The 15,037-nt window shown below is 38.8% G+C and overlaps 1 protein-coding gene across 6 annotated transcripts in view; it reads right to left on the bottom strand.

The window, feature by feature from the left end:
- Positions 1-15,037, bottom strand: part of ATF7IP (activating transcription factor 7 interacting protein) — a 119,250-nt gene that overhangs the window by 93,085 nt on the left and 11,128 nt on the right. The window contains exon 1 of one of the 6 annotated variants that reach the window (XM_066264525.1): positions 647-788. The exons of the other annotated variants lie outside the window; for them this stretch is intronic. The gene's annotated coding sequence lies outside the window, so the exon portion shown is untranslated. Of the gene's footprint in view, positions 1-646; positions 789-15,037 lie in introns of those variants that run through there. 6 annotated transcript variants of the gene reach the window in all.

Raw genomic sequence — 15,037 nt, 5'->3', positions numbered from 1 at the left:
TTCAAAATCTGCATCAGAATGCCAATTTAAGCAAAAAGCAATTAGGATACAAAGTTGGCACCATTAAAAACGTGAAAGAATTAGACAGCCAGGAGGAGGCAGCATAATGAGAAAGGATTGGAACCCACAGCACAAAAAAAAAAAAGTCTTTTAACAATGTTACAAAAAAATGTTCTTTCTGTAACTATAATTTATATCCAGAGATTAACATTCTTTCCAGAAAGCTACCAAACAATACCTTCAAAACACACACATCAAGAAAAATTGCATTGTGCAAAACAAGGTTTAATTACGGCTTTTTAAAAATATATTCAGATTAATACATTGTTATTAATTCCTACAACTATCAAGCAAACTAAAATATCCAACAAAGAAGGAATATAAAGTTAATTAGAGCCAGAAAAACACTACTGGGTGATCAAATGTTCTGGCAATGACAGAACATAAAATGGTGAGAAATTACAGGAATTTAACCTTTGACCTCACCACCCTATACACTGTTTCCATAATAGACGCTTAAAGGTTCTGTCAGCAAATATTTCAACTTCCTAGCAAGCAAGCTCTAAGTTCATCTTCCTATAAACTCAGTAAAATTCAAATGTTTCTCAATTAAAATCTTCAAAAATAAAGAGTAACTGGTTCTTACCTCTGTTCTGATGCATGTGACAATTCTCCACACTGGCATAGTTGCTGCCTAAGCAGCTACAAAGACTAGGTTAGCAGCCATTTTGAGACAGCTGCACTGTCTCAGTTGCACTAAAGTGTAATTAAGATGGCTGCAATGTGCACTCAAGAACTCACACAGTGAAAACTCAGTTTTGTATCAGACAAAGCCCCTCCCACTTTGTCAGCCTGCAGGAAACTGAACACGGACAACAGCCAATGCATATACTGCAACAAACAATGCAGCTACTCAGGACACAGAAACAGAGAAGGCAGGAAACCAGATTTGTAACATAATGCCTGTGAATCCGGACTTGCAATACAGACTTTGGCCACATCCAGATCCCAGACAGCTGGAAGTCCACGCCACATATTAGCAGTTACAGAGATGGAGCCAAATCACACACAGCAAACATCAGGGAATTCGCTTGAAAGAAAGCTTCCATTTCAATCCAGAAAAAAAAAAAGTCAAACTCTACTCAAGGCCTTTTTAAAAACCTTTTATACTACTTTTATCACAAAAGAATTCCAATTTTTATAATTTCTGGAAAATTCTATTATTTAAATCCTGATAGTTAATTTGCATTTTTAGAAGACTAATTAAAGATTTTTCCCAGAAGCTAAGCTCCAAAGTGCTCAAATCTAGCAGAATGGTTAAAGCTTACAATCAAAAATTTGAATCTTGACAATAATTTAAAATAACTGCTGGGGAGGGACTAGAGTCATTAGAGCTATGATGGCAAAAAAGCTTTTTTTGATTAATCTGCCATAAAGACAAAAACCAATTTCTGTAATCCAGATGGTCAAAAAGACATCTCCAAATAAGTGTTTGATCCCAGGGCAAATTAAATGTCATGCCCTGTCACAGACATCCAGAATTTTAATGTAAGTGAAAAGCAAATAAATATAAAGAATATGGATGTCCCTGGGGGGAGGAAACAGGAACAGAAGGGTAAAATTCAGTCTGAAAGTAGGTATATTAACAGGACAAATTTGAGAGTGATCCCAACAAATGTGTCTTGGCAGTAACCTACCCATCAAGAAACCTGAAAGACAAAGCAGAGAACCTGTATGCTGGATAGCTCACATCTCTGAGGAAAATCGACCTCTTCCTTTTCTCTTCTTGGTCTGCCCTCCTAAAATTTAGGGGCCCTGTGCTATCCTGTCTCTATTCACCACTTGATGTAGGTATTTATTAAAACATGGTAAAAAGGAGAAGGAGGCAGTTGGGGTGGAGGTAAAGGAGGCTGACCCTATAAATTGATGATTGTTCAAGCTCAGTGATGGGCACAGAAAGCACCTTATTTCATTCTATTTCTTTATACATTTGACATTTTCTATAATAAAAGTTAAAGAAAACACTTAGCTTTTAAAATTTATTCTCCAGGAAGCAAACTGAATAACATATAAAAACTACTTTAAGTACTTTATTAAAAAAAAACTGTACTTGACCCAAACCATATTAATTCTTCAAAAATATAACCGATTCTCAGAGGTGGCTCAAATCTCTTTTTAAAACAAAACACTGGCAAACCGGGAAATATTTGAACAGAATAGACATTATCATAGCAGTGGAATGTGACTTGGGTTAATGAGGAGACAAAAAGCCAAAACACTTAGAGCTACCTAATGAATAATTTCTGATATTGAGGAAGCATATTCTTTTAGAAGTCTGTTCCACAAAGATTTAAATTATGTAACACACCCTCACATATTCTAGTCATGATCCAACCTATATAATCTTAACACTGACAATCCTTTCCTTACTCTTTCTTCTCATTATGTCCATCCCCAAACCAGGTGTAATTGCTCTCTAGATTTTTTTTTTTTTTTTTTTTTTTTTTTACAGAGACAGAAAGTGAGTCAGAAAGAGGGATAGACAGGAACGAAGAGGGATGAGAAGCATCAATCACTGCACGTTGCAACACCTTAGTTGTTCATTGACTGCTTTCTCATATGTGCCTTGACCGCAGGCCTTCAGCAGACCGAGTAAACCCTTGTTGGAGCCAGCGACCTTGGGTTCAAGCTGGTGGGCTTTTCCTCAAACCAGATGAGCCCACACTCAAGCTGGCGAGCTCAGGGTCTTGAACCTGGGTCCTCTGCATCCCAGTCCGACGCTCTATCCACTAAGCCACCGCCTGGTCAGGCTCTCTAGATCTTTTATACATACCATCATAAGACCATATTTCATTACTTATATATTTATATATGTCTCTAAAGGACAAGAAATCACATCTTAATTCATTTTCCATTTACTTCATTAGTGTGGAACAGTCTATTTACTCAATAGATGGTGAGTTGCCCTGGCCGGCTGGCTCAGTGGTAGAGCGTCGGCCTGGCGTGCAAGAGGTCCCGGGTTCGATTCCCGGCCAGAGCACACAGGAGAAGCGCCCATCTGCTTCTCTACCCCTCCCCCTCTCCTTCCTCTCTGTCTCTCTCTTCCCCTCCCGCAGCCGAGGCTCCATTGGAGCAAAGATGGCCCGGGCGCTGGGGATGGCTCCTTGGCCTCTGCCCCAGGCGCTAGAGTGGCTCTGGTCGCAACAGAGCGATGCCCCGGAGGGGCAGAGCATCACCCTCTGGTGGGCAGAGCATCGCCCCCTGGTGGGCGTGCCGGGTGGATCCCGGTCGGGTGCATGCGGAAGTCTGTCTGACTGCCTCTCCCCGTTTTCAGCTTCAGAAAAATACAAAAAAAAAAAAAAAAAAATAGATGGTGAGTTAAAGCATTCCCAGTGTTTTCACTTCTACCACAAATATCTCAGAAAACTTATCTTTTAAACCTTCATATTTAAGATCTGAACTCTTACATTGTAGGAAAAAGAATAATCAACTAATAAATAAGTTAACTAACTTTTTAGTCTTGGCCTAAAAACTTCTGCACTTCAAACCCAAGATGAAAAAAAACTTTTCGTACAGCATTTTTCAGTTTTTTAGTGTATTTATAATCATTACATAGGAGGTGCTGTGCTTAGATGAGTTGAACTCTAAAAAAAGTCTAGAAAATTACATATCTATATTCTCTACCCTTTAACTTTTAATATACTAATAAAGAACATAGCTTAATTACATAATTATAAGAAATTTCTTTTAGATAGGGTAAATCATAATAAACTCAAACACTGTATAGTTGTAAAAGCAAAACCTATTTAGAAGCTATTTCTAATGTTAGTTAAAATATCCATGATTGGCTTGACCAGGCAATGGCACAGTGGATAGAGCGTCGAACTGGGACATGGAGGACACAGGTTCGAAACTCTGAGGTCACTGGCTTGAGCGCGGGTTCATAAGGCTTGAGGGCGGGTTCTTACAGCTTGAGCACAGGCTCACCAGCTTGAGTGTGGGGTTGAGCTGGTTTGAGTGTGGGACATAAACATGACTTCATGGTCATTGGTCTGAACCCAAAGGTCACTGGCTTGAAGCCCAAAGTCGCTGGCTTGAGCAAGGGGTCACTTGCTCTGCTGTGCCCACACCCTCGCCATCAAGGCACATGTGAGAAAGCAATCAATGAACAACTAAGGAGCCTAAGGAGATACAACGAAGAACTGATGTTTCTCATCTCTCCCCCTTCCTGTCTGTCTGTCCCTCTCTCAGTCTCTCTCTCTGCCTATGTCACAAAAAAAAAAAAAAAAAAAAAAAAGGACCGGTCCTGGCCAGTTGGCTAAGTGGTAGAGCGGCACCTGCTGTGTGGATATTCCAGATTTGATTCCCAGTCAGGGCACACAGGAGACGCTACCATCTGCTTCTTCATCCCTCCCCTCCCCCTTCTTTCACTCTTTCTCTCCCACAGCCACTGCTTAACTGGTTTGAGTGCACTGGCCGTAGGCACAGAAGGTGGCTCTGTGAAGCCTCTGCCTCCAGTTCTAAAAATAGTTCAGTTGCAAGCATAGCCCAAATGGGCAGAGTACTGGCCACAGACGGGGTTGCCAGATGGATCCTGCTCAGGGTGCATGTGGGAGTCTGTCTCTCTATTTCTCCTTCTCTCACTTGGAAAAGAAAATAAAAATGTCCAAAATTACCTTATGTTTTAGCTTTTCCTGAATAAAAACTAGCACTTTTCACATAATTTTTTCATTTGACTCATAATTGTCGGGAGCCGATCCACTAGTGCTGGCTAACAAGGTCACAGCAGAAGAAGATCCACAACTGCTGGTTGACAAAGTCACAGCAGAAGAAGACCAATGGCTGCTGGTTAATAAAGTCACCGCAATGAAGACTAACAGCTGCGGGTTGACAAAGTCACCGCAGAGGAGAGGCACAACGATACTTCCCCCTTTTGACCTTTTTGAATTAATCTGGCCTTATATCCCTTTTTCTGGGTGCGTGCTATCATTTATGGCACAGGGATAATAGTACCGTGCTTTCCCTGTAGATTCATAGTAATTTCTTTGGAAATGAGACAGAGGGTGTGAGTTCCACAGAAAAGCCTGTAAGCCCCTTGAACTGGGCTCATAGACATAAGAGGCTGGCTATGATATCCCTCATAAAGGGTTAAGTTGGTAGGAGAACTTCTTCTTATTAATCATGTTAGAAACAATAGATTGTGACTTATGAATAGGTAGGAAACAGTAACTATACACAGAGTACTTTTCAGCCTTCACTTAATTCATCACTTTACCTCCCTGAGCCTTTTCATGTAGTAGAGTAAAGAAACTTTCCTTTCTTCTTGCATACCTGACCTGCAGGTGGTGGAACACTCTGAGAAGAATAAAGTTAGAACTTAACTAGAGTATGAATATAGTAATAAATAAAATTTGATTAGACAATAGCATCATAGGTAAGGTAGAGTTGTTATTCAGTACTGATCTTTTAGAAGTTTGTACCAACATTGTTATTGCTGTTCAAGTTGTTGTATAATTGTACTTTGAATGATTTATAGTTTATAGAAATTAACTGTTACCTAGAAAATGTAACCATAGTGAAACAAAAACAATGATTAATCAATGTATTCTGAATACCATGTGATTGTAATTTAGTGTGTGTGCATAAAAAGAAAGCTAGACCAGCATTGGGGAGAGATGCCTGGCAGTAAATGCTAACTGGAGAATAAAGAGAAAGAAAAGAATTCGGCTCTCTCACTCGATTTGTGCCGACGCCGTCTCTTCCTGTGGGACCCCTGGATTCCCCCCGGGGCTGGACCCCAGCACATAATGACCATGTAAAATAACAGTCCTATAATCTCAAATTTTCATGACCAGAGAATGTAATCATTTGTCAGAGGTCATACAAATAGCAATGACAAGAACTAGAAGATTACTATACTGTTTTAGTCAATTACTAGAATTTTTATATATTATATACATCACACGATTAGAAAATTTTTGTATGTTACAAATTCCATAGAATCTATATAAAAGGTTTCACTGTGTTGGGTATGAAGTTAAAACACTTTTCATTTATTTAATTAATGTATTTTAATTAACAAAAATTAATATCATACATATTTAAAAAAACACATTAGAAAGATATTAAGATGGTAAGCTGAAAAACATCTCATCTAACTCCCTCAAATCCCATTAACACTACACTAAAGAAATATATTTAAAGCATAAATCCTCAAGAACAGGAAGAAAAGTAAATAAGAACTGGGAAATAATAAGCAGAACCACTGGTGACTAACTTAACAGCTCCTAAAACACCATATTCCAAGCTGCACTGAGGACAAGTTAAAACAAACCAACTTGACCCTGGCTGGGGTAGCTCAGTTGGCTAGTGTTGTCCCGACATGCCAAGGTTGCAGGCCTGATCCCTGGTTACGGCACATACAAGAATCAACTAATGAATGCATAAATAAGTGGAACAACAAATTGATGTTTCTGTCTCCTTCTTCTCTCTCTAAAATAAATAAATAAAATTAGAAATAAATAAATATATTTATATATTTTTTAAATGAACCAATTTGATTCACATACCAGGAGCTTCAAAACACATAGGAACTAGAAGAACTAGGTACCTTTGGAAATTGAGGTGAAGGGAGCAAACAGTAGAACTGTGTGCGTAAAGAAAAACAAAACTAGTGAAAGTTGTTTGTGTAACAATAAGATACTCTGAATGCCCTTACCATATTCCACTGAACACTTGCTCTTCCCAATCCTAGAAAAAGTCTGAAAATAACATTTATAGTTAAAATGAAATCAACATGCCAATAAGAGAGTATTGACTGCCAGAGTGCAGAGATGCATAGTACTCTTGTTCAGTTTATCTCCTATGATGCTGGCAATCAGACTTTGTGTCTCTATGTATGAACATTGAAGACTATTTTCTACCAGTATCTAACAAGCCCAACATACAAGATCTTAAGATCCTGGGAGCTCTCTAAAAACAGCCCACTCAGATCAGCCTACACTGAAGTTCAAAACTGACAAGTTTAAATATTCTAATCATTTTTAAATCTTCCACAACATATTATGTAGTCAGACAAAGAAGAAAACTAAAAATAAAAATAAATTTTAAAAAACACAAAGCTAGGCCCTGGCTGGTTGGTTCAGTGGTAGAGCGTCGGCCTAGAGTGCAGAGGACCCGGGTTCGATTCCTGGCCAGGGCACACAGGAGAAGCGCCCATTTGCTTCTCCACCCCTTCGCCGCGCCTTCCTCTCTGTCTCTCTCTCTTCCCCTCTCGTAGCCAAGGCTCCACTGGAGCAAAGATGGCCCGGGCGCTGGGGATGGCTCTGTGGCCTCTGCCTCAGGTGCTACAGTGGCTCTGGTCACAACATGGCGACGCCCAGGATGGGCAGAATATCACCCCCTGGTGGGCAGAGCGTCGCCCCATGGTGGGCGTGCCGGGTGGATCCCAGTCGGGCGCATGCGGGAGTCTGTCTGACTGTCTCTCCCTGTTTCCAGCTTCAGAAAAATGCAAAAAACAAACAAACAAACAAAAAAAAAAAACTACAAAGCTAGACTAGACTATGCAGGAAAACTTCAAAAAACCATTAATACCCACAAATAAGAAAAGATGTTGCATGCATGGGTCAAGAATAGAATACAGTACTATAAGCAAGGAATGAAAAACAAATTAAGAACATGATAAAAAATTAAAAACTCAATAGAAGAACTAAATGATAAAGCTGAAGAAATCTGAGCAAAAAACAAAAAAAAGTTGTAAATGAGAGAAAAAAAATATAAAAAAAATTAGAGTACCCAACAAAAATTCACAATGGAATGACAGAATGGCAAGAAGATATCACCAATGAAATCATTTAAGAAAAAATTTCAGGCAAGAATTACCAAACTGAAAGGACCTGGTGAATGGCAGCCAGTGATAAATTTTCAGAATACTGGGGGGCCTAATAACAGATTCTACAAGTTTCTATAGAGAGGGAAATCAGAAATCAGAATGGCTTCATATTTCTCAGTAGTAACAGAAACAAGATGCCTTTAAAATTCTTAAGAAAAGTGATCTCTAACCTAGATTTCTATACCTAGCCAAACTATCAAGCATAAAAATATAGGATGACTTTCAGACACATAGTTTCCAAAAATATACCTCCCATAACTCTGTCTCAAAAAGTTACTAGACAATATGGTCACCTCCACCTAATGACAGAAGTAGTCAAGAAAAAGACATGACACAAGGGTTTTGCACAGAAGAGAAGTGAAGGAAATTCCCACATTAGTGAATAAAATTCTAAAGATGACAGTGGTATATAAGATGTAGAGAGCAACTAGGCTAGACTGGAGCAATGAGACTCAAGAAATAAAAATAAAATCAATATGTCTGCTGCCACTATAACTAAGGGGAAAAATGTCTTCTAAGTAAAGATCAAGAGGCCTTAGAAAAGGACATGCCAAATCATCTTATCTATTATTATATATAAGATATACTCATGGATACATGCGTCCTGATATAAAGTCACATTACCTTCATGAATTGTGTATCTGTCATAACTGTGTAAATAGAATGGGTCACAATTTCCATGATTCTGTTAATCCAATGCAGATAATTTTGTGCTAAATAGATTACTTAACCTTAGATCAGTAAAATAAGAATTACCTAGAATTAAATGAAGTGATTTAATTGTGGTTAATATTTTATTTTTAATGGTCATAAAACACTTTCTTTTTAATCTCTATTTAGCTCTTAAGATATGCTTTATATAAATAGTAATTTAAATAATATCTTGATTTCATATACTCAGAATTCTAGGGGGAAAATATCCTATGAAAGATCTTAATATAGGTTATGTTAATAAACCACCAGAAAAGAACAATTTTGTATAAAATCATTGAATATATTTATTAGCCTTGTCTAAAAAATACTTAAAAAACAATAAGTATTATATAAAGTATGATAACTGAGTCTCTTTACTTTTCATGACCAGTTCACATAGTTTCAATGAGAATCTGTTTTCTATCCTACCAAAATAAAATTGGCTAAATCAAATTTGTAACCATGACAAGAGAAATGTGACCTTTAAAAACATCTCTTTTAATTAGGCATGACAGGAAACAAGGGCTATATCTCAACTGTAAAAAAGATGGCTAGCAAGTCTTCACAGGAAATAAATTTAGTGGTATCTTCTCCTATAACTTACGGATTCTCAGCTTTAATACAAATAAACATTATCACTTTCTGACAACGAACATTAACAAATATGAGAATCTTAGGAAACCATGATAACTCTATAGTTTTAAGTATTGCTGGTAAAAACACATTTAGGAAAATATATGGCTCTTGGTTCTAGACCTTGTAATCAAGCAGATAAAGTATATAAATTAATTATTATATTTTATAGAACATCTAGACAGAAGTTAACTCTTAAACATCGTATCAAATGGATATAATGTTGTTAACCGGGTAACAGGGAAGCTTCTTTCTATATAAATACCTCGCTTGACCTATGTAAAGAAAATGGTCAAATAAAACACCAAAATAAAGAATCCAAAAATTATTAAACAAACATATGGTTAAATCTGTGTCTTAAGAGACAGGTACTTGGCCACAGAAAAGGTTATGGAGAAAACTGAAACTTTGTTTTACCGCAATGTTTTTGTTTTTGAGAGAGAAAAAGAGAGTCAGGAAGGGAGAGAGAGGGTGAGAAGCATCAACTTGTAGTTGCTTTCATTTTAGTTGCATATTAATCTTCTCATATGTACCTAGACCAGGGCCATCACAGCGTCTCCTTGCTCAAGCCAGAAACCCCATGGTGACAAGTCTGTAGTCAAGAGCCAGCGTCCTCATGGTTTCTAACCAGTGACCTCAGTGTTCAGGTCCACGCCTCATTTACTGTGCCAACACCGGCCAGGCAAGTTTTGCCTCAATTTTGAGTAAGCACATCCAGCAAGTCCTGTTGCTGGAAGGTAAATAAAGGGAGAGGAAGAACTTTGGTCCTGAAATTAATAAAAGACAACAAAACCAAGAAAACAGAATAAAAACAAAAATAAAGGGACAATTCTATGTGTATATAGTAACCCAAATAAACATTATCTCTAACTTTGGCAATGATGGTTGTCTGAAAAAAATTTGACAAACCTTGAAGATAAATAATTAATGTGAAAAATAGATGCTGTGGGGAAATGACTGTAAGATCCAGGATCTAGGCTCTGGTTAATAACATGGACTGCAGAAGCCATCCAGCTCCCATGCCTTTCTGGGCTGCCTGATTAAGCAACTACTACTATGTAAGCCATGACATCATCCTCTACCCCTTGCACTAACGTAATGTTGGCACCATGCCCCTACTATCCCTGCGCACTATATCTACCACTCAGGCCCTGTTATGCTAGGAATACAGCTAGTGCTCGACTTACGACCACGATTGGTTCCAGCAGACCGGTCTTAATACGATTTGGTTGTAAGTTGAGTAGGCTATATGTACAGTACTGTGAAGTGATGTTATAAAAATCTTTAAGTCAAAGACAAAGACAATTTCCTCTTGGTAGACAGCTTGGGAGGGGTTTGATGAAAAATCTTCAGACACAAAACACAAATTGCTGTACCGAGTCTGGGATGACAGTTGAAATGGTACACACGGAGATGGTAGTGCTGCCAGAAGCTGGTTCACACTGTCATAGGCCCAGCTGGGCAATGCTTGCGCTGCCAGATGCGGAGCAGTCGTGGCTAGCGACTGTGGTCGTAAAGTCGAATGGTTGTAAGTTGCATAGGTCGTAAGTCAATCTATACCTGTAAAGCACTGCAGCATGTCTCATATTCTTCCGGCTCCTTGTGCTTTCTTCACCTTGGGAATCTCAAACCATCCCTTGAGAAGCAGGTGGGCTCCGACAGATGCTTTTTCACCATGAAGAGACTTACTGTAAACTTACTGAACTTAGTAACCTTATAGGTTATCTATTCTTTAAATACTTTGGGGTGCCATGGCCGGGTAGCTCAGTTGGTTAGATTATCATCCTGATAAGCCAAGGTTTTGGCTTGGATCCCCAGTCAGAGCACATACAAGAGACAACCAATGAATGCATCAATTAGTGAAACAACAAATCCATGTTGTTTCTCTTTCATTTTTTTCTTTAAAATAAAGTAATAAATACAGTATTTTAAAAGGTAAAAAAAGAAACCTTAATTCTTTAATTCTCTGGGAGTTTTTTAAACATTCAGTCTTTTTGTTTAATTTTTTAGCAATTTATTCATGTTCCCTGACCTTTTCTTTTTAGTGTAACAATTTTCCATAATAAACTACTAAAAGAGAAGCTTTGGTCAAAAATAGAATGAAATAGCAAAAACAACTAAAGCCAACTCATTGCTGCTTAAAAGAAAAAAAAAAACCAACACCATTTTTAATGAATCAGTCCTAAAGCTGGACTCTCTTTCAAATCTTTACAAATATACTAATTTTCTAAATGCTTATTTTTTCCCTACTTGTGAGTGGTATTATCAAATCTACTTTTCTAAATTGCTTTATAAATACATTTAAATGCTAGCTCCAGTAATCAAGAATATTGTCATTTTCTATATACATATCTTGCACTGCTGGCTCCCTATAACTGCATAGCACTGTCTCCTAGCAAACAGTCATGCCTGACTGATTCACCAATTCATTGAAGCCAGATAAGAAAAATGGGTGGAAAACAAGTGCTAAGCATTTTACATGTCTAATCTCTTTTAATCCTAATAATAACCCTAGCAGGTAGATGGAATCACCAAATATAAGAAATACTGCTGGAAGATTCTAATTGCCTAGGTCCAGTACAAAATTATTGTATTTTCCACGTCACTATACTATTAACTGGTTTTAGGAAAATACTTTGTCTTTTATTCTTTCTTTCTTTCCTCGTTTATTTGTATTTTTTATCTTCCAACTTTTATTTTATTTTTTAGATTTTATTTACCCAGTTTAGAGAGAAGAGAGAGACAGAGCGAGAAAGAGAGAGAAAAGGGGGGAGGAGCAAGAAGCATCAACTCCCATGTGTGCCTTGAACACACAGCCCAGGGTTGTGTTCAAACTGGGACCTCAGCATTCCAGGTTGGCGCTTTATACACTGCACCAGCACAGGTCAGGCTAGCTTCCAACTTTTAAATCACTTAAAATAAGTTTGAAGGGGCCTGACCAGGCTGTGGCGCAGTGGATAGAGCATCCGACTGGGATGCAGAGGATCCAGGTTCAAGACCCTGAGGTCGCCAGCTTGAGCGCCGGCTCATCTGGTTTGAGCAAAAAGCCCACCAGCTTGAACCCAAGGTCACTGGCTCTAGCAAAGGGTTACTCGGTCTGCTGAAGGCCCGCGGTCAAAGCACATATGAGAAAGCAATCAATGAACAACTAAGTTGTCGCAAAGTTCAATGAAAAACTAATGATTGATGCTTCTCATCTCTCCGTTCCTGTCTGTCTGTCCCTGTCTATCCCTCTTTCTGACTCTCTGTCTCTGTAAAAAAAAATTAAAAAATTAAAAAAAAATAAGTTTGAAGGGGAAAGGAGAGAATTATACAAACTTAAAACACAAAATTATGCCTGGTGATGGCACAGTGGATAGAGCACTGACCTGGGATGCTGAGGTCCCAAGTTTGAAACCCCCAAAGTCGCTGGCTTGAGCATGGGCTCACCTACTTGAGCACAGGGTCACTGGCTTGAGCCCAAACTGGCTTGCTTTAGGCCAACATCACTGGCTTGGCTGGAGTCCCCCACCTCCATCAAGGCATGTATGTACATGAGACCTTCAATGAACAATTAAAGTGAAGCAAGGAGTTGATGCTTCTCATCTCCTCCTCCCTCTCTCTCTCCCTTCCTGTCTCTCTTTCAAAAGAAAAAAAGAAATCACTGTTTTTCATCTTAAAAATGTACATTACATAAATATATATAGTTATAAAAAAAAGAAATAATTCCCGTCCAGGGCACACAGGAGAAGCGCCCATCTGCTTCTCCACCCCTCCCCCTCTCCTTCCTCTCTGTCTCTCTCTTCTCCTCCGGCAGCCAAGACTCCATTGGAGCAAAGTTGGCCTGGGCGCTGAGAATGGCTTTGGTTGCAACAGAGCGATGCCCCAAATGGGCAAAGCATCGCCCCCTGGTAGGCGTGCCGGGTGGATCCAGGTCGGGCGCATGCAGGAGTCTGTCTGACTGCCTCCCCTTTTCCAAATTCAGAAAAATACAAAAAAGAAAAAAAAGAAATAACAAAAGATAATGCAAAAAAAACCACATACTCAACTTTGAGACTAAAACAGGCAATCCAAACAAATGTTACACATTTTACCTACTGTCCTTCATCCTTTTAAAATAAGCAAGTTAACTGGGAAGGCTCAAAAATATTACAGTAGGCCTGACCTGTGGTGGCGCAGTGGATAAAGTATCAACCTGGAATGCTGAGGTTCCAGTTCAAAAACCTGGGCTTGCCTGGTGTAAAACCAGTAGGCAGGGCTACCATCCTAGCAGCCGCCTGGACCATGCAGGTTCTCATTGGATTCGGACAGTCGGTAAAGAAACAACGAAGCCAAAAACTGGTGGGCCATCATTTTTAATCCTAGCTTGCACCCAGCGGGCAAGTAAAAACACACAATGGGCTCCAAACCCCACTCACATTCAGTGCTCACAAAGCTACTGACTTATCCGAGTTTCCTAGAATCAAAGGTTTCTAGCTCACCAGACTTACTCATCTCTGTTTCCCATCTCCTTCCTTCTCCCTGCACAAACTGGCTTCTCACTCAACACTCTGCCATCTTGGCTGCTTCTCCTGGCCTACTCCACATGGCCTCTTTCTGCTCCCTTCTCTGCTCTCTCCTCTAATATTAATCTCAGGAACCAAGAGAGCAAGCTCCCGTTCTGCCCCTATTTTATAGTGTAGAAATCCAAACCTTTAATCCAATATACAAAATAGGGAAGTCTCTAATACAAAGTCACTTATCCGGGGCATGGTGGGATTGTACCACCCCACATCAAAAAGAGTGGGAAAGGCTTAATCCCAAAACCAAGCCCCAGGCTACAAGAATCCTGCCTGGCCCACAGCCCACAGAGACAAACATTAATATCACCTGGGCAATGGCCTCCACATGGGCAGCGCCATCTTTAACAAAGTGAGCATAATATATTTTATCTGCCCAACACCTGGTCAAGGCACATATGCTTCCTGCTCCTCCCTTCTCTCTCTATCTCTCACTCTCTCCTCTCTAAAATGATTAAGTCTTTAAAAAATATATTACAGTAAGTTTTAAAACAAACTAAAATTTTAATTCTTGTGAAATTAATCATGATGTTTTCAAAGGCAAGAAGAGTAAGAATACTACCAAATAAGGTACTTATAATAACTAGATCATAAGCCAGAAATCATGAATATGAAGCTCTCAAAATTTCATTTCAAAGGAAGGTATACAGAGTTAAAACTAAATTTAATTTTTAAAACAAAAAAAAGTTTTCACTATCAAATTACAAATTACTTAGATTACTTCTCTACCTTCCTTTTGTAGCAGAAAATGCTAGATGTTCTCTATCCATTTCTCTCCATTTTTAAAATTTACTAATTTTAGTCAAGTACATGTACTGCACTTCCCAGGGCAGATACAGTCCTAAACTCTAGCACTTTAGCTGAGAATGAGCTGAAGCAGTCAAGTCATTATTATTTTACTACTTTTCATCCTGGTCCTCAAAACAGCCGAGTTTCTTTCCACCTTTGAGGTTTACCTTTCTAAAAAATGGAAGATATTATCTTTGAGAATTACTGACTCAAAGAGAGTTCCTTTTACAGTTCTGTCAATTCTGAGAATCAATATTCTAACATACAATTTAAACTTATTAGAATGTAAAAGCGCCATAGAGTGCTATAACCATAATGCATAGTTACTCACTAAGACAATAGTGCCCCAAAGTAGCACAAGGCTGGACAAACTTCAAAGAAAGGAAAACATGCCCTGGCCAGGTAACTCAGTTGGTTGGAGCATTGCCTCAGTACATCAAGGCTGCAGATTTGATCCCCCCATCAAGGCACATAAAAGAATTACAGTAACCAG

The sequence above is a fragment of the Saccopteryx bilineata genome, chromosome 1 (genome assembly GCF_036850765.1).
Source record: "Saccopteryx bilineata isolate mSacBil1 chromosome 1, mSacBil1_pri_phased_curated, whole genome shotgun sequence".
NCBI lineage: Eukaryota > Metazoa > Chordata > Mammalia > Chiroptera > Emballonuridae > Saccopteryx > Saccopteryx bilineata.
Note: the sequence above shows the minus strand (reverse complement) of the source record. Positions and strands in the feature narration are given on the sequence as shown.